Genomic DNA, 22,792 nt, shown 5'->3' on the forward strand with positions numbered 1-22,792 from the left:
AAACAACAAAAGTAATTGTCCAGGCTTCAATATGATCAAATTTTGATTACTAAGACGAAGGGAAGAGACAGATAGTTAATCAAGGCTCAAAAAAACAAGTGGAGCTTCCAGAATTCAGAAGATGCTGGCCAGGTAAACACTACCACGGTAGGCAAAACACTCAGGTGTAGAAAAGCCAGCGAACCACCCTCATATAGTTCTCCAGCTGATGAAGCAACGACGTACACCTGTCAAAACTCCGGTCTGCAGCTCCAGCACCTCTTAGGGGTGAAAGAACGTTAGTAGCAGGCAAGTTGAACAACAGACTGTGACATACAAAACAGAGCAGCATGAATGTTGCTTCATTGTGATTATTACACTAGCTCTATAGTAATGCTTCAAAAACTAAAGTGGCTTTTCGTTCATGAAAAACTTCTATACTCAGTGTTATGTTTGTTTAGGAAGGTTTCTGTCTCCGAAATTCCTTACAGCCTTTATCAAAATGTAATGTTTAGCCACGGCATTCATAATTATAAAACTAGACAAAAGTCATTGTAAATTCAAGACTGCTTAAAACTTTTATTCTTCAAAACGCTTGTCTGCATTCGGTAGATATAATATGGATTTAAAAAGGAGATGCCATGATTCTGCTCCAATATAAGGCAATGATTCTGAACATAGAACATAGAATTTTAATCTTTTCTGTAACTCTGAATATTGAGATGTTGTGAGCTATGTATTGTGCAATGGACATCCTGGTTTTATGTAAATTAACAGTACATTCTTTTTGTTTTGTTTTTTTATGTAATCTAATAGTGTATTTCTTTTATGGAATCCATGCAGCATAGCAGCAGCATTTGCTGTGGATAACGGAGATCCTAACAAATCAGCAAATAAGCAAATAAGTCCAAGCTTTCACCTTTCAAATATAGGCTAATATTACTTTACAGTTGGTCTTTGATTATTCTTTAGATAGTTTCTATAGTGAAACAGAGTTTTTTTCTCATATCGTTTTTCAACATTTTACAATATTTATAATTTTCTCTGGAATTATTTATTCATTATTAGTCTTTACATTTTGGAATAATTTATTATTGGGATTTATTTTCTCATCAAAACATATTTCACATCAATTTTATTTATATTTCTATTAGATCATATTTCTGATATTTTTTCTTTGTAATTCTGACTAATTTATACCTTTTATATTGTTTCTCAAATTTAGCTGTTTTACAGTTTTTGTGAATGCTACTTTTTGTACTATCATTTTATTAATTTTGCTTTGTTCATCTTATCACAGATATTAAAGTTTTTCTATATGTTCTTTTGGCCATTTGATTGAAAAGAATAGGGCAGGAAAAGGATATGTGGTTTTCAAAACCTCTGATAAATAAAATTTAATCCAAACAGTTTTCCTTCAGTCTAATTTAAAATAGTGTGTTTTAGGTTTGCTCCTAACACGCAGTGTTAACAGCAGTGAAACAGCAAACCTGTCGGCCTGCCGAAAACTTGTCCTCCCACAGACACACTATCAGTCCTTTAATCAGGAATATATGTCTGTGTGTTTATGGAGCTGAGACAGAGCATTGCAGCTGCTGGAGGCTCTTTAAAGACAGACAGCAGCCACACCATCCCAATTTCAAGCTTAATTAATAATATGCTGAAGCAGAGGGCCGGTGTGAGTTTTCAGGCACTGCCGGTGAAATGTTAAAGTGTTGCATGTTCAGTCGAAACACCAGACTTTTGTACACCTGCTGAAAAAGTCAGTTAGTTTCAGTATATGCAAAAGGAAAGTCTTGTATTACAATTATGTTGAAAACATTTCATTGCTATAATTAGTTAACAGTGTTCGATCAGTAAGTGACTGAATCAGGATGTTTGGATTTAGCAACTCCTAATGAGTGTCTTTGACAGAGTTCAGCACTTACTTTTAAAAACTAAATACTTTTAGTTACATGTTTCATCTCCCAAAAAGTAACTGAGTTACTCCACTATAAAAGTAACTAGTTATCAGGGAAAATAACTATTGAGTTACCTTTAGTAAGTTTAAATATGTCTTAGAATTTAGATTTTTTTCTTAGCAGGTTTCACAAGCAAGTTGCATAGAGTAGTTACACAGAACTTTTAATATTTATTCCACCTCAACAGACCACAACTGGTAGACATGATGTACTTCAAGTATTTTCAAGTCACCTCATCCTCGTCATCTCCAGACTCATCCTCCTCCCCAGGCTTTTTTTGTAGGCCTTGAAAGTTGATGTTATTTTGTGGGATATGCCATAAGATGAGTAAATGTTGTCAGGCTCAGTTACAATACTGTCATGAGTATTTAAATATTCTGTATGCCAGGGCTGCTTTCCTTCTTTTCATGCTATGCGTATGTATCCAATGGGCAGTTACGCCAAGATAGCTTTTATTATGTGCAGTCCAAATCTCTGCAGTGGTAGAGACATATTCTAATTATTCAAATCCCTTTTTGAGCTCGGCCTTCATTTGAGTGTATTTAGTGTGCATTTAAGTATTTACAAAATGTCTTTCTGCCTGGCATCTGCTCTCCCCGATATTTTGCCAATAGGGCTTGTGAATGTGATGCCAGCTGCGCAATGCATTGCGGTAGCGAAGAATATGGAGGCCAGTAGAGGCAGGCATCTTAATGGAGCAGTGCAGTCTTGTTTTGATTTTACATTGTAAAAAACGATACAATGGCAAATAGTTGTTGCGTTATTAACTGCCACAATCAGTCTCATGACCGGAGAGGAAAACGGATGCCAAGTGGAGTGCGTTTTTTTCAATTTTCCAGTGTGGAATCAATACAATGTAACGCAGGTGGCAGAGCTAACAAAGAGGCGCAGGATGACATGGGTGGCGGCTGTAAGGTGATCTAACATCATTTTAACCAACATTTCCTGAAGCATGTTTGTGTTCACGGCATTTCCACTCAGGTAAGTTTAATAAAGTCATATTTAAAATCTATTTGATACCTATGAACTGTACATAAGCTGCAAAGCTACATATGTCTAAGCATGTATTTCTATCTCAGGGAAGTCAGCCTATGAATTAATGGAGTTCGATCCTGACTGGCTACCTTCTTTACATCATGGACACACAGAAGTTAAAGCGACAACTCCTGATTTGCCCATTGGATAAAGAGACAAAGAGCTAATAGAGGGGAGACCTCTGCACCTGCAACCTCACAGGATGTAACTGGTCAGTGTGGAAATATAAATGCCTTATCATTAGTAGCTAAAGCTAAGATATATTTGGGATTTGCTGCTTATAGATTGATTATTATTAGGAGTTTTTAGTTATGCTTTTGGGAGTTAGAAAAATCCTTAAACAGTAGCTCCTAGTGTGGTCACACAATGAGTGTTTATTATTCAAGGTTAAAGCTTGCAGGTGTTTTCTGTGTGTATCGTGAGAAGACGACAGTGGATTGGGGAGGCATGGTACTCCTCTCCCTGAAGATTCCTGAAGACGTGTGGGAAACTGACCTTCAGCAAAATAATGTGTGAGAAACTGAGAAGGGCTGCACAACAAATGTAAAATGTATACTTCAGCAAAAGAATGTGTGAGAAACTGAGAAGGGCTGCACAACAAATGTAAAATGTATATTTCCTGTAGTATGTGTGTGTTCAATAAAAGAACGGTGCAGGGGAGAGAAGAACAGATGTGTTCCTGACTACGCAGATGCAGCATCTCTTCCCCGGCCGGGTGAATCAGCTTCAACCTCTTGTCCGTGTTTTGTTTTCTTAGACATTTAAGTTTAGTTTTTCTCGTGCAGAATTAAGATGCTTTGACCAAATAAATGAACACGCAGGAGTTTAGAAGGACAACTCCAACAACTTGGTGACCCCCGACGTGATTTGGGAAAAGCGAGGACTTTCGGCTAAATCAGAACTTCACCAAAAGACGTCTGACACCGGGGTACCCCCGCACTTCTTACAAGGTAAGCAGAAACCTGTTTAAAACGAACTCTGCACTTTTGGCATTGTCGATAGGCCTAAATTCTTGGTGTCAGATGTCTGAGTAAGTGAAATGTTCTGCTAAATTTTAAATGTGTAGACCAGTGTGTTAAGATAATATAAAAGAGGTCAAGTAAAGTAAAGTGAGAAAATAGGGTTTGAGGCCTGTAGTTTGAAGATACTACAAATTCTGTTTCCTGAGTTTGGCAACTCCACATGTTTTCTGACGAGAATTCATGATTTCGCCGGGTTGAAGTCCCGGAGGGTGGGGACCTCCGAAGTGTAAACAGTTTTCTTGAGGTTTGAAAGAAGGTTGTTCATTGTATTCTGGAGTCAGAAAGCTAAGAACGGGCAAAAACACAAAGGTTTGAATGCTGTGTTTTATTCAAGTTCTGTCTCAATAAAACCAGATTACAGATGTGGTAATTCATAAAACACATAGTCTGAAGTCCCGTGAAGCTATAAGTTACTGTGAACAATTTGTATGAATCTGTAAGACCAGTAACAGTGATAGCATGACTGTGAGTTATAAATGACATTTGTAACAAGACCAGCATGAGAGAACCTATGAGCTGAATAGGATAATTCAGCAAGACTAGTCAGAAAGTGGAGCGCATTTAGTGCACTCCAATAATAGATAAAAATGCACAAACATAAAGACACATAAAATAAATGAGCTGTCCTCGGAAGAATAATATCTGTGAGACAGACTTGTTAGGAGGAGTGTGTAAAAAATACGGTGTGACTGGAGAGAGGCGCAGCGGTTCGCCAGACTCTCATTGCAGGTGAATGAATGCAGCATTCCTGTATGGAAACCTAACTGGTGTCAACAATGACAGAGTGCTGATAAGCTGCTTGGTTTGGGGGAAAATTGAGGTGTCTTGAGACGTGTGTATGTCACTCTCAAAATAGTCCAGATACCAGGGACACAGCGTGCCATATTTTCTGGACGGCCTCAGTTGACCAGTGAATGAACAGAGTGGAGTAAAGAAAGGTGTGAATACTTTTCAGAGTGCTAATACTTTTCAGAGTGCTAATACTTTTTTGAGTGATAATACTTTTCAGAGTGCCAATACCTTTCAGAGTGCTAATACTTTTCAGAGTGCTAATACTTTTTTGAGTGCTAATACTTTTCAGAGTGCTAATACTTTTTTGAGTGCTAATACTTTTCAGAGTGCCAATACTTTTCAGAGTGCTAATACTTGTTTGGGTGTGAATACCTTTGTAAGATTTGAAAACTTTTTAAGGTGCTAATACTTTTGAAAGTGTGAAAACTTTTGAGGGTGCTAAAACTTTGGGTGAAGAATTTATACAGGCTAGCAGGATGAACGATGAATTTGACCGGGACACAGATGACTCAGGTTGGGGTGAAGAGGCACCAGTGTGGAAAACATTTGAGAAACAGGTGTATGTGGTGAGGCAGTTGGTGCAGCAGACACAGGAAGAAAAACAGGCAGAAAAGTTAATTAAGAAGATGAATCAGAAAATACAGGAGGAGGTCGAAAAAGATGGAACTGATGAAAAGAGCAGAAAAAACGTGGGAAGGTGGTTTTGGCTGAATATGAAGAAGGCTAAGAAAGAAAGAGAGTTGGCTGAAGAAAAATGCAAAAATAGTGGACGGTTTAAAGGGAAGAAAGAAAGAAAGAAAGAAACAAGAGATAAAGCGGCAAAGAATGAGACGTTTTGGTCACAAATGGTGCTGATATGGCAGGGAGGTAAACATGCTATGTTTGACAAACCCCACACAACACCCACCAACACACACACTGGGGATAAACCACCACCATATGGTCTTCCTCCTCCAAAATCCGACACTAAGGAATCTTCTTCTGCCACTCCAGTGGGCCTTTACCCCACATTGGACATTTCTGGGGGCAGACTGAGGATTGCTGGTTTGCCTGAACAAAACTCTCCAGCGGGCGGAGCTTCAGCTCCCCCACCGCAACCACCCCACACAGCATCTTTCTCTACTGTGTCTTCCGGACCTCTGTCCGCTCATATATCTCCCGGAAATCCTTTCTCTTCATCCGATTGTACCTCTAAATCATCCACAGGTGAAGAACCCTCTCTTGACACATACAGAGGGTTGCCTCTTGACAATTGGAACGTGCGTCAGATGAGAGAACGTCTCCAACAGATTGTTGACTCTGCAGGTCCTCTTGACTCATCTCTACCCCCACAGCCACATACCAATTACTGCGAGCTTAACCAAACTCTCACCCAACTCGCTCCTCAACACACTCCACAAACCCCACAGCCAACACAGGGCTCAGTAGTCATGGTCCTTAACGGCCAGTGGTACCCAGCCCCTCAACCCTTGCCTACTCCTATTTTCGTTCCACGGACCGTTAATGCTTCCACCCCTGCGTATCCAGCCCCCCCAGTCAATGAGCCCACTAGTCTAGTGGAAGAAAATGAGGAAGGTGTGGGGCCCTCATCCGTGCATAGTGGGCCCATACCTAACAGGTATCTTTTGCGTGAGGTGGCTTCTAGGGAGCCAGGACATACGTACAATTTACCGCTTCTTGAACAGCCGGGGTCCAGAGGTCAAACAAAATACAAACCTTTCTCCTTAGGAGATCTCACCACTCTGTGCGACAAATTACCCCCTATTAAAGAGGGTGCATCTATTTGGTTGCAAACATTGGATTCTTTAATTGCAGGAACCACTTTCGCTCTAGGGGACTACCGCACAATTGCAGCACGTTGCATGAAACCACACAGCTGTAAAGAGGTTGAAGCGAATGCTCGCTCCCTTCTCTTCCCAGACACAGCTCATTTCTCTCTCCATGCCCAAGACATAGGGGACGCGTTGAGGGAGCTATACCCTGTAACCAGGGGGCGCACTATCCCTAAATTTGAATGGAATCCAAATACCAATCCAAGAGAATATTTGGACCAGTGTAAATCCATGTGGCAAACACAAACCGGTACTAATCCAGCCAATGAGGGCTCACAGAAGGATTGGTTCAGAGATGCTGTGTTAAGAGGCTTACCCACACAGGCTAAAACCAACATGGAGGACAATCCTGATTTGCCAGGGGCTGATACTGGAATATGGGACCGCCATTTAATTCACCAGTTATCTAAAATAAGAGAGGAAAATAAGAAAGATGAGGAAGAACTTAAAACATTACAAACTCAGCTACTGAAAATGCAGTTAGCTGAAGCAAAACAAAAAGCTGGAGAAAAGAAGAAAGCAGGTAAAACCCCTAGAATAATGTATGAAAGTGCTGTGTCCCAACCTCCACATGCTCCTCCCTTTCCTGCCAACCAGGACACGTTTGCACAGGGGCCTATGGCCTCTGGTCCTTATCAGGCACATGCTGGTCGCTTCAGGGGAGGGGGTGGGCCCAGGGGAAGGGGATTCCAGCGAGGACCGCCACGGAGGGGGGGGAATGCTGATGTGTGCTATTACTGTGAAGAGCCTGGTCATTGGAGCAGGGATTGTCCCTACAAACGCGGTCCACATGTGGGTTATGGATGGCATGGACCTATGGGAGGGTCTGCGAGACGCCCACAAAGGGGACGAGGTGGTCCATCACGTGGAGGCCAACAGCAGCAGCCTTCACTCCAATTGCCAGCCTGGGATGAGCCCAGTCACTGGCCAGACCACCATTGAGGGTCCCCACAGAGCCCCCCGGACAGAGGGACTGAGGACCCCTTACTGTCCGTGATGGTGTATGGACAAAGTCTTCCTTTTCTAGTGGACACTGGGGCTACATGCTCAACCATCCAACAAGCCCCTCCTAAAACTCTCTCCACAAGGACTACCACTGTCATGGGGTTTTCTGGGGCTAAACAGGTCCTACCTTACACCAAGCCCCTAAGAACTGAAATAGGAGGGCAAATTTTGAACCACAGCTACTTAGTGTCCGCAGACACACCAGTAAATTTACTGGGCAGAGACATGTTGATCAAAATGGGCGCAACCATTCTGTGTGGTTCAGACGGACTGCAGGTGCATCTTCCTAATGGCACCCAACTCTCATGTGGCAGCAACAAATGTTTTTCACATGGACAGTATTTAATCCAGCCCTTACCTGATCCTAAGGCTGACATTTACTGGGTCTTGCTACACCCAGAAACCACGGCGTGCAGAGGTGTTCTCTCTTCCTTCCTTCGGTGGAAATCCTGGATCTCCACTCTGGCACCCTATGTTCCTCCCCCTGACCCACCACATGTCACACTGTTTTATGACAGAAATAACTGTGAATGCTACTAGGAAAGCTTTGCTGATGAGCTGGAGGGTAAGACATGGGACATTGTCACCACTGACATCTATGTAGCTCCAGAGGGCGTTGTCGCCTCTGTACAGTTATCAAAAGAACAGGAAGGATGGTTTAAAATGTGGTCTGATAGCATTCCCCACGTTTCATTAGCCCTCCATCCAGGACATGAAGCACGTGAATTAGGGGGTGTGTTAAAACGCTCCCTCTCCCTACAGGATTGGCATCTCTCTTCCACTCCTAACCTCTCATATTCACCTTCAGGGAACACTTATCGCATTCTTAATCATTCCACAGATGTAGGCACCCTGGAACATGTACAGTTAGACAGACATCATGGCAGAGAAAAATCAGATCACCCACTGGCAGTTGCTGTTGTACAGAGCATACCCTCCACACTTTGGGCTGAAGGTCCTACGGACGTAGGTCTCATACATTGTACTCCTATTACCTTTCAGCTTACTTCTGATCAACCAATCTGGAGATCTCAATACCCTCATAAACCCGCTGCTGAACTGGGCATTGAGAGCACAATAGAGGGGCTGTGGAATGCAGGTGTGTTGGAGTCGGCTGACTCCTCCTCGTGGAATACACCTATCTTGCCAGTAGAGAAAAAAGGGACAGGAAAATGGAGGATGGCACATGATTTGAGAGCTATTAATGCAGCACTGTCCACTCCCACTGTCCTAGTTCCAAATCCTTATGTCGCTCTCACTAACCTTAATCCGGAACATGCATGGTTCACATGCATTGACCTGGCCAATGCTTTCTTTTGCCTGCCTTTGGCTGAAGAATGCAGGGACGTTTTTGCTGTTACCTATAGATCACATAGGTATCGATACACTCGTTTGCCACAGGGTTTTGCTCTGTCTCCAGGAACCTTTAACCAAATTCTTAAAGACTCTCTACAGGACTGCCCCCTTCCACCACACACCACATTGATTTAATATGTGGATGACATCCTTTTGGCAACGCCAACTGTTTCAGAATGTTTGGAGGCCACGGCTGTGGTCCTCTCACACCTTGCTAAAGCCGGGTACAAGGTCAGCAAAGCCAAACTGCAAACTTGCAGAAAACAGGTTGACTTTTTAGGTAGAGTTATATCCCAACCGGGCACTGGGATGTCCCCTACTCATCAGTCAGCTGTTCTTTCCCATCCCAAACCTGTTTTTGTGAAAGACATGCTTTCCTTCTTGGGTCTCACTGGATACAGTAGATCTTTTGTTCCAGGATACATTGATCTCACTGCTCCACTTAGGGACCTAGTCAAAGAGCAGGGCATGATAAATCTCACTGCCTCACTGGAATTTACTCGAGAAGCTGAGGAAGCTTTTATAGCTTTGAAAACAAGCTGCACACTTGGTACACCCCGATTACACATTGCCGTTCTATTTAGATGTTTCTGTAACAGCACACACAGCCAATGGCATGCTGTTTCAGAAAAAAGGGGAATAAGAACAGTGCTAATGTACAGGTCCTTCTCAAAATATTAGCATATTGTGATAAAGTTCATTATTTTCCATAATGTCATGATGAAAATTTAACATTCCTATATTTTAGATTCATTGCACACTAACTGAAATATTTCAGGTCTTTTATTGTCTTAATACGGATGATTTTGGCATACAGCTCATGAAAACCCAAAATTCCTATCTCACAAAATTAGCATATCATTAAAAGGGTCTCTAAACGAGCTATGAACCTAATCATCTGAATCAACGAGTTAACTCTAAACACCTGCAAAAGATTCCTGAGGCCTTTAAAACTCCCAGCCTGGTTCATCACTCAAAACCCCAATCATGGGTAAGACTGCTGACCTGACTGCTCTCCAGAAGGCCACTATTGACACCCTCAAGCAAGAGGGTAAGACACAGAAAGACATTTCTGAACGAATAGGCTGTTCCCAGAGTGCTGTATCAAGACACCTCAGTGGGAAGTCTGTGGGAAGGAAAAAATGGGGCAGAAAACGCTGCACAACGAGAAGAGGTGACCGGACCCTGAGGAAGATTGTGGAGAAGGGCCGATTCCAGACCTTGGGGGACCTGCAGAAGCAGTGGACTGAGTCTGGAGTAGAAACATCCAGAGCCACCGTGCACAGGTGTGTGCAGGAAATGGGCTACAGGTGCCGCGTTACCCAGGTCAAGCCACTTTTGAACCAGAAACAGCGGCAGAAGCGCCTGACCAAGCTACAGAGAAGCAGCACTGGACTGTTGCTCAGTGGTCCAAAGTACTTTTTTCGGATGAAAGCAAATTCTGCATGTCATTCGGAAATCAAGGTGCCAGAGTCTGGAGGAAGACTGGGGAGAAGGAAATGCCAAAATGCCAGAGGTCCAGTGTCAAGTACCCACAGTCAGTGATAGTCTGGGGTGCCGTGTCAGCTGCTGGTGTTGGTCCACTGTGTTTTATCAAGGGCAGGGTCAATGCAGCTAGCTATCAGGAGATTTTGGAGCACTTCATGCTTCCATCTGTTGAAAAGCTTTATGGAGATGAAGATTTCATTTTTCAGCATGACCTGGCACCTGCTCACAGTGCCAAAACCACTGGTAAATGGTTTACTGACCAAGGTATCACTGAGCTCAATTGGCCTGCCAACTCTCCAGACCTGAACCCCATAGAGAATCTGTGGGATATTGTGAAGAGAACATTGAGAGACTCAAGACCCAACACTCTGGATGAGCTAAAGGCCGCTATCGAAGCATCCTGGGCCTCCATAAGACCTCAGCAGTGCCACAGGCTGATTGCCTCCATGCCACGCCGCATTGAAGCAGTCATTTCTGCCAAAGGATTCCCGACCAAGTATTGAGTGCATAACTGTACATGATTATTTGAAGGTTGACGTTTTTTGTCCCCTCCTTGAACCGTCACCTTAACGTGGTGGAGGGGTTTGAGTGCTCAAATGATCCTAGAGGCTATGTTGTCTGGGGCCTAAATGCCCCTGGTAGGGTCTCCCATGGCAAACAGGTACTAGGTGATGGGTCAGACAAAGAATGGTTCAAGAACCCCTCATGAAGAACACAATATCGAGGCACGTGACGTCGCCTGGTACGGCGGAGCCGGGGTCCCACCCTGGAGCCAGGCCTGGGGTCGGGACTCGTCGGAGAGCGCCTGGTTGCCGGGTTGCTCCTCTCGGGACCCGGCCGGGCCAAGCCCGAACGAGAGACGCGAGGCCATCCCCCAGTGGGCCCACCACCTGCAGGAGGAACCGTGAGGGACAGGTGCAAAGAGGATTGGGTGGCGGACGAAGGTGGAGACCTCGGCCCCATCCCCGGATGCTTAGGCTGGCTCTAGGGACGTGGAATGTCACCTCGCTGGGGGGGAAGGAGCCTGAGCTTGTGCGGGAGGTCGAGAGATATCGACTAGAAATAGTCGGGCTCGCCTCCACGCACAGCTTGGGCTCTGGAACCCATCTCCTTGAGAGGGGTTGGACTCTCTTCTACTCTGGAGTGGCCCACGGGGAGAGGCGGCGGGCTGGTGTGGGTTTGCTTGTTGCCCCCCAGCTCAGCCGTCTCGTGTTGGGGTTTACCCCAGTGGATGAGAGAGTTGTATCCCTGCGCCTTCGGGTTGGGGAGAGGTCTCTGACTATCATTTCAGCCTACGGGCCGAGTGGTAGTGCAGAGTACCCTGCCTTCTTGGCGTCCCTGTCGGGGGTGCTGGATAGTGCCCCTCCCGGGGACTCCATTATTCTGCTGGGGGACTTCAACGCCCACGTGGGGAACAACAGTGAAACCTGGAGAGGCGTGATCGGGAGGAATGGCCTCCCCGATCTGAATCCGAGTGGTGTTTTGTTATTGGACTTCTGTGCTAGTCACGGATTGTCCATAACGAACACCATGTTCAAACATAAGGGTGTCCATCAGTGCACTTGGCACCAGGACACCCTAGGCAGGAGGTCGATGATCGACTTTGTTGTCGTATCATCAGACCTTCGGCCGCATGTTTTGGACACTCGGGTGAAGAGAGGGGCTGAGCTGTCCACTGATCATCACCTGGTGGTGAGTTGGATCCGCTGGAGGAGGAGAAAGCCAGACAGACTTGGCAGGCCCGAGCGCATAGTGAGGGTCTGCTGGGAACGCCTGGCGGAACCCTCGGCCAGGGATGTATTCAACTCCCACCTCTGGGAGAGCTTCGACCAGATCCCGGGGGATGTTGGAGACATAGAGTCCGTGGACCATGTTCTCTGCATCTATTGTCGATGCTGCTGCCCATAGCTGCAGCCGTAAGGTCTGCGGTGCCTATCGTGGCGGCAATCCCAGAACCCGGTGGTGGACACCGGCAGTAAGGGATGCTGTTAAGCTGAAGAAGGAGTCCTATCGGCCGTGGTTGGCTTAGGGGACTCCTGAGGCGGCTGACGGGTACCGTGAGGCCAAGCGTGCTGCGAGCGGAGCAGGAGTTTGGTCCGCATTGCCGGCACTAAGTCGGACCTGTTCCCAGTGCATGTTGGACTCCGGCAGGGCTGCACTTTGTCGCTGGTCCTGTTCATAACTTTTATGGACAGGATTTCTAGATGCAGCCAAGGGCCGGAGGGGGTCTGGTTTGGGGACCAGTGGATTTTGTCTCTTCTTTTTGCGGATGATGTGGTCCTGCTGGCCCCCTCTAGCCAAGACCTACAGCATGCGCTGTGGCGGTTCGCAGCCGAGTGTGAAGCGGCTGGGATGAGGATCAGCTCCTCCAAGTCCGAGGCCATGGTACTCGACCGGAAAAGGGTGGCTTGTCCTCTTCAGGTTGGAGGGGAGTTCCTGCCTCAAGTGGAGGAGTTTAAGTATCTCGGGGTCTTGTTCACGAGTGAGGGAAGAATGGAGCGGGAGATCGACAGACGGATCGGTGCGGCTGCCACAGTAATGGGGGCGCTGTGCCGGTCCATTGTGGTGAAGAGAGAGCTGAGCCGAAAAGCAAAGCTCTCAATTTACTGGTCGGTCTATGTTCCTACCCTCACCTATGGCCATGAACTTTGGGTCATGACCGAAAGAACGAGATCCCGGATACAAGCGGCTGAAATGAGCTTCCTCCGTAGGGTGGCCGGGCACTCCCTTAGAGATAGGGTGAGGAGCTCGGCCATCCGGGAGGAGCTCGGAGTAGAGCCGCTGCTCCTCCACATCGAGAGGAGCCAGTTGAGGTGGCTCGGGCATCTATACCGGATGCCTCCTAGACGCCTTCCTCGGGAAGTGTTCCAGGCACGTCCCACCGGGAGGAGGCCCAGGGGACGGCCCAGGACACGCTGGAGGGACTATGTCTCTCGGCTGGTATGGGAACGCCTTGGGCTCCCCCTGGAGGAGCTGGAGGAGGTGTCTGGAGAGAGGGACGTCTGGGCGTCTCTGCTGAGTCTGCTGGCCCCGCGACCCGGTCCTGGATAAGCAGAAGACGACGAACGAACGAACGAACGTTTTTTGTATTAAAAACACTTTTCTTTTATTGGTCGGATGAAATATGCTAATTTTGTGAGATAGCAATTTTTGGTTTTCATGAGCTGTATGTCAAAATCATCCATATTAAGACAATAAAAGACCTGAAATATTTCATTTAGTGTGCAATGAATCTAAAATATATGAATGTTAAATTTTCATCATGACATTATGGAAAATAATTAACTTTATCACAATATGCTAATATTTTGAGAAGGACCTATACATAAGTGTTATGTTGGACAGCATGGAACAAAGACATCATGAATGCACCAGACATGCAGCAGGGATGGCTAAAATAATCCAGAAAACAGCCCATGTAGTTATGGGACACTCCCTCCACATTCTCACATCACATGGAGTAGTGGCTTTTGTGAACTCAAAGACATTCACACTATCACCACTGAGACAACAGAGACTGATCAAGGTGCTGGAAGCTCCCAACATCACATACACACATGAAGGCATAAACATGGCAGACAGAATGACGTCAGGAGAACCACATGTCTGTGCAGAAAAAGTGGAGTTTAATGAAACAATCAGACCAGATTTACAAAGCACATCCTTAACAGAGGCAAGAAACCTGTATACAGATGGTCGCTGTTTCAGACATGACACAGAAGGACTGAAAGCAGCGTATGCAGTTGTGGAGGACACAGGGACAGACTTTGTAACAGTGAAAGTGGAAAGGCTGACAGACACACAGTCAGCACAGAAAGCAGAAGGTTTGGCAGTGATCGTGGCCCTAGAATTAGGAGAAGGACAAAAAATAAACATTTACACAGACTCAACATATGCCACAGGTGCAGTGCATGCTGAACTGAAGCAATGGTTGAGAACAGGGTTTAGGACAGCAGGACAGAAACCCATCAAGCATGAACAGGAAATGAGAAGGTTGGCTGAAGCATTGCTCTTACCACAGGAGGTGGCAGTTAGCAAGTGTAAAGGACATGACAGCAGTGATACCAGAGTAGCACTAGGGAATCAGGCGGCAGATCAAGCAGCGAAGCAGTGTGCTGGGTATCAACAAAAAAATATATTGTTGTGTTCAGAGGTAGGGTGGACACCAGAGCCCACTCTGGAGGAAGTAGTGAAACTACAAAAGGGGGCCTCACCAGAAGAAAAGTCGATGTGGAAGGCAAGAGGAGGCAGTGAGGACCAAAATGGACTTTGGAGGAGTCCAGACGGACATTCAATCCTGCCACCAGGGCTCACTACAGCAGCCCTGGAGGAAGCCCATGGCATGGGGTATATAGGAACCACACAGATGCTGAAAAATCTCGAACATTGGTGGCATCCTTATTTAAAACCAATGGCAGTGCATTGGATAAACTCATGTGAAATTTGCAGACAGTTCAATGTCAAACCTACCTTGAAGCCAGCACCAGGAAAATTCCCAGTGGATCCTATTGAATGGAAAGAAATCATCATTGACTATACAGATATGACTGAGAGAGTGAATGGGTTCAGATATCTGTTGGAATGTGTGGATGCATTCACAGGATGGTGTGAGGCCTGGCCAGCAAAAAAGGAAGACAGCAAAACAGTGGTGAAGTGTCTGATTAATCACTACATCCCCAGGCACGGTTTTCCTGCGAAAATCAGGTCAGATAATGGCACACACTTTAAAAATGAAGAACTTAGAGAGGTTGAAAAGTTCCTAGGACTGAGACATTCCTTTTTAACAGTGTACCATCCCCAATCCCAAGGGAAGGTGGAAAGGATGAACCAGACAATCAAAACCAAATTGGCTAAAATCTGTGCACAGACCAAAATGAATTGGGTCACAGCTTTACCATTAGCCTTAATGTCAGTAAGAAGCTCTGTAAATCAGAGGCATGGTCTAACTCCACATGAACTACAGACTGGAAGACCTTTTCCAGGCCCACATACCAGGTTGCCATTTCTAACTGAATGTGAACAATCTATGTCTCACCGTGATTACTATAGATCTCTCCACAGCTTGGTTGCAGCATTCTCAAAACAGGTGGCCGCCCAACCATCCGAGGTTCGAGCCACCACCTCAGACGCGGAGTGGACCCTTCTGAAAGTCATCAAACGGAAGTGGTCAGAGCCCAGGTGGACGGGTCCATTCCAGGTCACAGAGAGAACCTCACATGCGGTGAGGGTCAAAGGCAAAGGAGACACGTGGTATCATTGGAGCCAGTGTGCAGCAGCAGAGGCACCACAGAGATCGCTGCCAGAGGTCCAGCAGAACCTGAGGGACAACACCAGCACACCAGAAGACCTTTATCACCCAATTCAAGGGGCAGAATAATCCCCTAGGGTGAGAAAGTGTTCGTTTACACCTAAAGGTTAGTCTACACCTTAGGTGCACCGTCAGATCAGTGGTCCCACCAATAGGGGCAGAATAATCCCCTGGTGAGACCACTTAGCTCCAGGTCAGTCTACACCTGTGAGTGAAGACCAGGACATCAGACAGAAGAGGCGGATGTGATTGAGCTTTCCTCTCTTTCACTGGTGGTTGTAGCTGCTCTCCCACCAAAGAACTGAACTGAACATTCTGAAAAAAAAAAAAAAAAAAGAATTCTTTTTGTGTTCCACCATATTGTTAATCCTTATCTTCCTTTACAGGTACCTTTGAAAAGAATGGGAGATCAAAAGTTAGGACCCAGGCCCCTTATGGGTTGGATTTTAGTAGGTTCATGCATTATTTCCTTTTCTATTGTTACATTGATTTTTGGATTGTTGTGTGAACTTCCTTTCCAGACATGCTCCAGTCATCCTGAAAACAAGGTGTCGAAACGCAGCCCCTCTCCGCGTCCAGACGCGTGTCTCAAATATTATGGGGGATTGGAATTAAACTACACATATGGGGATACCACCACGTTTCAATTTGACTTGTGCGACGTCATTAAATGCGGGGGCAACCAAATAGCCTGGAGAGGGTATGATGTTTATGTATGCATGAACCAACAGGCGTCGGACCAGTGCAAAATGAGTAACCCCGACGAGATGGGAACTCTATGCAGCAGTTGGAGTTATGTGGCCGGCTGGTCTGGGTCAGGGTGGAACCCCACTGAAGAATATGTCCCTCATGACATCCAAGGAAAGGTTGGTATCCAACGGAACGCGTTAGGATCCATGAAAGGAGGGAAGGGAGTAAATCCTCTCCTTCTCTCTCTAAAAGGTATTAATCGCCGATATGGGACCCCAAGCAATGACTATCTGACACTAGGGGTTTGGAAATCAAGGCCAGATGCACAAGGAATGATCAAAATCAATTGGAAAACGCAAACCATGCAATCCACCCCGGGCACCTCTTCCACACAGTCCTCTGCTGGACGTAAACCCACTGTGGAACCTCCAACCGACCCGAGAGTAGTTAAAATAGATTATTCAATTTTAAAACCCATAGAAATTATCCAGATGGCCACGGGATATACTGAAGATAACCTCTGGCTTCAATGGATAGCTCAGACTGCCAAAGAACAAAGTAAATCAGATTGTGTGGCATGCGCGGCTGCAAGACCACATTTAACTACTGACCCTGCTCCCCTGTACCCAGAGGACAATTGGGGTTACAATTGCATGATTCAACTGACCAATGAGGCGTCTCCTGCTAACTGTACAATTTTGGCCAGCATTTTCCCTCCCATTCCTAATAATACTAAAACAGGACCGTTCACACCTACTAAAGCCAATGGCACGTATACTTGCTTTAACTTCACATCATCCACCCCCAAAGTGAATGTGGGGCAAATCCCATCAGATTGGTGTAATATTACTACACCGGGTAACGTTATTGGTCCTTGGGCCAGATCTGGACTCTATTATTACTGTGGTGGACATAGATTACTTACCAACATACCTAAGAATGCCATAGGGGTGTGTGCAATGGTGAGATTACAGGCTCCTCTTATTCTTTTGGGGTAAGGACCTTAAACGTCTACCCACTAAACATGAAGAAGGCAACGGCATATTATGAAACGAAGCACTGCTGGATTTGATTTAAGTCAGGGCTCCCCCACCTATATAGATGCTATAGGTGTCCCTAGGGGAGTACCAAATGAATATAAATTGGCTGACCACATTTGTGCAGGATTTGAGAATATACCAATCATTGCTGCCCTTTTCCCTGTGACCCCTAACAAGAATGTCGACCGCATCAATTATATTCATTACAATATCCTACGCCTCACGAACTTAACTCGAGATGCAGTTGAGGGACTCGCTGATCAAACAGGACCTACTTCCCTTATGGCAGTACAAAATAGGATGGCCCTTGACATGGTGTTAGCTGAAAAAGGGGGCGTATGTGCAATGTTTGGTGATATGTGTTGTACTTTCATACCCAATAATACCGCCCCTGATGGTTCCGTCTAAAAAGCTTTACAGGGGTTAAAAACACTTTCAGCCACTATGCATGAGCACTCAGGAATAGACAATCCGTTCGAAGACTGGATGACTGGTATGTTTGGACACTGGAAAGGGTTAATTATGTCATTGTTTATATCCATTGCTGTTTTTGTTGCTATTATGGTGACGTGTGGATGTTGTTGTGTACGATGTATTAGATCTTTGATTGTGCGCTTTATTACTGCAACTATTGAAGGCAAGGCAACCACACCCCCTCATATGATGCCTTTGTTGGCTATCCCTGATGATGACGAGGAGCATGAAGGGGTGTTGAGAATTTGATTCAAGTCCGCTGTGCTTAGGCTTCTGGTATAGACGTTTACTTTTTGTATCCTTTTAGTGAAGTCTTAACAGACTTCAAAAGGGGGAATTGTGGAAATATAAATGCCTTATCATTAGTAGCTAAAGCCAAGATAGCTAAGAAAGCTAAGATATATTTGGGATTTGCTGCTTATAGATTGATTATTATTAGGAGTTTTTAGTTATGCTTTTGAGAGTTAGAAAAATCCTTAAACAGTAGCTCCTAGTGTGGTCACACAATGAGTGTTTATTATTCAAGGTTAAAGCTTGCAGGTGTTTTCTGTGTGTATCGTGAGAAGACGACAGTGGATTGGGGAGGCATGGTACTCCTCTCCCTGAAGATTCCTGAAGACGTGTGGGAAACTGACCTTCAGCAAAATAATGTGTGAGAAACTGAGAAGGGCTGCACAACAAATGTAAAATGTATACTTCAGCAAAAGAATGTGTGAGAAACTGAGAAGGGCTGCACAACAAATGTAAAATGTATATTTCCTGTAGTATGTGTGTGTTCAATAAAAGAACGGTGCAGGGGAGAGAAGAAGATATGTGTTCCTGACTACGCAGATGCAGCATCTCTTCCCCGGCCGGGTGAATCAGCTTCAACCTCTTGTCCATGTTTTGTTTTCTTAGACATTTAAGTTTAGTTTTTCTCGTGCAGAATTAAGATGCTTTGACCAAATAAACGAACACGCAGGAGTTTAGAAGGACAACTCCAACATCAGACAGCAGACATTAATTAAACAGCACTGAAAGTTCAGGTGGATGGAGCTGAACAGATGTCATAGGTGCATGAAAATGCAAAAGATGACAATGAGCAGCAAGAATGCAGATTGTGTAGCCAAAGATGTGCAGAAATTAACCGCATGCTGATGGAGAACAGAAAACTATAGCTGCCAGGAAAGAAGATGGATGAACAACTGGCCAGAGAGACATTGCTTGCAAGGCAGCATGAATTTACTCTGCTGATAAATTTTTGTCCTCTTCCCTTTTTGCAGAAACACCACCCAAGTGTTATTTACTGATTAAAAAGTTGAAATACATAAAGGGATTCACATCTGATTGTAAAAGCTTTATGCAAGTAATAAAATAGTGAAATGAAATGATGCTTGCGTATCTGTGGCATGGCTAGGTGGCAGTAAATGTGATGTTTAATGTGATGTTTAATGTTTAGAAGTGAATGCAATTACCTTTACACAGTGTAGTCTGAATTAAAGACTAAAAGAAATAGCACAACCAGAAATCATAATGTTTTTTATTTTTACACTAATTATCAGAAACAACACATAACAGTACTGTTTTGCTTTGCACTGGTCCTAAACGTCTAGAAGCCTTAGAAATGTTTTTTGGAGAGAAATGTTTTTGTGTACATGTTATGTCAACCTGCCTTTGCGAGAACGATGGTTTTGTGGTCGTTTACCCAGAAAATCTGAAGCTCCTGCTCCCTGTTGGTGTACTGTAGATGAGATTCCAGGGACTTGCTCATATGTGTAGGCACTCACTCCACACACAAGGTAGGGTAACCCTAACCCTAATCTTTGAGAAATGGGGCTTAATGGTGAGAAATGGTGGCGGTCAGGGACAGTGCCTCTGGACTGGCAGACTGTGGTGGTGGTCCGCCATCATAAGAAGGGTGACCGGAGGGTGTATTCCAACTATAGGGGGATCACATTCCTCAGCCTCCCTGGTAAGGCCTATGCCAGGGTAATGGAGAGGAGAGTCCTGCCAATTGTCGAACCTCGGCTTCAGGAGGAGCAGTGTAGTTTTCGTCCCGGCCGTGGAACACTGGACCAGCTCTATACCCTCTACAGGGTGCTTGAGGGTTCATGGGAGTTTGCCCAATCGGTCCACATGTGTTTTGTGGACCTGGAGAAAACATTCAACTGTGTCCCTCGTGATGCCCTGTGGGGGGGGAGTGCTCCAGGAGTATGGAATCGGGGGCCCTTTATTAGGGGCCATCCGGTCCCTGTACAAGCAGAGCAGGAGTTTGGTCCGCATTGCTGGCACTAAGTCGGACCTGTTCCCAGTGCATGTTGGACTCCGGCAGGGCTGCCCTTTGTCACCGGTCCTGTTCATAACTTTTGTGGACAGGATTTCTAGGCGCAGCCAAGGGCCGGAGGGGGTCTGGTTTGGGGACCAGTGGATTTCGTCTCTTCTTTTTGCAGATGACGTGGTCCTACTGGCCCCCTCTAGCCAAGACCTACATCTTGCGCTGGGACGGTTCGCAGTGTGAAGCGGCTGGGATAGAGATCAGCCAGTCAGAGGCCATGGTACTCGACCGGAAAAGGGTGGCTTGTCCTCTTCAGGTTGGAGGGGAGTCCCTGCCTCAAGTGGAGGAGTTTAAGTATCTCGGGGTCTTGTTCACGAGTGAGGGAAGAATGGAGCGGGAGATCAACAGACGGATTGGTGCAGCTGCCACAATGGGGCACTGTGCCGGTCTGTTGTGGTGAAGAGAGAGCTGAGCCAAAAAGCGAAGCTCTCGATTTACCGGTCAGTCTACGTTCCTACCCCCACATGTGGCCATGAACTTTGGGTCATGACTGAAAGTACGAGATCCCGGATACAAGCGGCTGAAATGAGCTTCCTCGGTAGGGTGCCCGGGCACTCCCTTAGAGATAGGGTGAGGAGCTCGGCCATCCGGGAGGGACTCGGAGTAGATTCCATACTCCTCGGGCATCTATACTGGATGCCTCCTGGACGCCTTCCTCGGGAGGTGTTCCAGGCAAGTCCCAATGGGAGGAGGCCTAGGGGACAGCCCAGGGGACGGCCCAGGACACGCTGGAGGGACCATGTCTCTCGGCTGGCCTGGGAACGCCTTGGCCCCCTTCCCCCCGGAGGAGCTGGAGGAGGTGTCTGGGGAGAGGGACGTCTGGGTGTCTCTGCTGAGACTGCTGCCCCCGCAACCCAGTCCCGGATAGGCGGAAGACGACGAGTACGAGTACGAGGTGTTTAATTAGTTATCAAGTTTAATTAAATAACATTTAGGGAAACATTATTTCCTAGCTTGAAACCAACAACCTATTTTGGGTAAATTATCTTTAGTAGGCAATCACGTGTTCTTAGCCATTAGCGGTTGGAGCTAGCAAAAGAAGCTTATAGCTTTTCATCAGAATCAATCACATACCTTTAAAATACCACTAATAAAAGGGTTAAAATGCATAAGCGTGGACAGTGTGTTATGGCCAATCTTCTGTGTTTAAAATCACCCTTTAAATAAAGTTTGTCTCAACTTTAAAAAAACAAACACAAACACAGAACACAAACTGAGCACATGTGCTGAGCAGATAATCTGCTAGCACTAAAATAGCTTAATTTTCAACATAAACAAAACCAAACGTCATAAAACGAAAGATGTTTAGATTATTTCATTCTAAACTACTTCTCTCTGCCCAAAACACAACCTCTTATGTGAACCGTGCTGAGGAAAAGCTGTCCGGCGCGATGAAGTTGAAGAAAGCATCCACAGTGAACAAAGGGTTAACTTGCAGCTAACCTCCGTAGCTGTGGGGTGGCTGTTATGATTTGGGGTTGTTTGATTTTTGGTTTCTGGGTTTTTCTTATATTTCTCTCACAGTTTTTGAATCATGCTTCTGTTTATTATTTTTCTTGTCATGTTGTAGTCTTGTCCATGTTTTGTCAAGTTTGGTTTTTGGTTCTGGTCATGCTTTAGTTTTTGCTTGTATTCAAGAGTCTCTGTTCTTGCTCCAGCCACGTTTTGTTCTGTCTGTAAATTACCTTTATTCGGTTCACCTGCTCCAAACTAAAATATAACAACTTCTGTTAACTGAAAGCATCATAATCATTCCATTCAAAAAGTTACTTGTCATTTGCACAAATAAACAACTTTAAATTTCCACTGTTCATTTTTAACATGTGAAACTGACAAACTGATTCAATTTGTTGTTCAAATGTTACTCTTTTCTATTCCTGTGCGTGTTTATGTGTGTGTGTGGTTTGTGTAAACTGAACACTGCCTCTGATTGGCCTACCATCAGAGGTTACTCTACCTTAGCCAATCATCATCACTTCTGCAATTATCATCTCCTTCCCTCACCAAAGAAAAAAATAAACAATTTAGGAGCTCCTAAATTGTTTATTAGTAGCCAGGTCACATGACAAGAGCTTCAATGAGTAGCTTTAGTTGATAATGCGCCTCATTTAATTGTCGTAATGGTAACTGCATTGTAATGATGGAAAAAGTAATCGGTTTGATTACTCGTTACTGAAAAAAGTAACGCTGTTAGTAACACAGTTATTTTGACGCCGTTAAGCCCATCACTGGTATTTGATACTTCATATAGTCACATACCTAATATGTAACACATGTCACATACATACCATGTGTTTTTACATATGGCTACATACATGGCAAGATAAGACACAATGACACAGGCTTTAGATGTTCAACAAAGGGATTTCTCAGATTCTGAGTTTTCTTTCCTTATATTGGCTGTCATACAGAGCGTGGGGAATGCTGTCCCAAGCTTGAATGCATGTCAATTACAGCCAAATTCTCCCTGACCTCAGTGAGTAAATAAACACCCAA

This window comes from Girardinichthys multiradiatus, chromosome 20 (assembly GCF_021462225.1).
Source record: "Girardinichthys multiradiatus isolate DD_20200921_A chromosome 20, DD_fGirMul_XY1, whole genome shotgun sequence".
Taxonomy (NCBI): Eukaryota; Metazoa; Chordata; class Actinopteri; order Cyprinodontiformes; family Goodeidae; genus Girardinichthys; species Girardinichthys multiradiatus.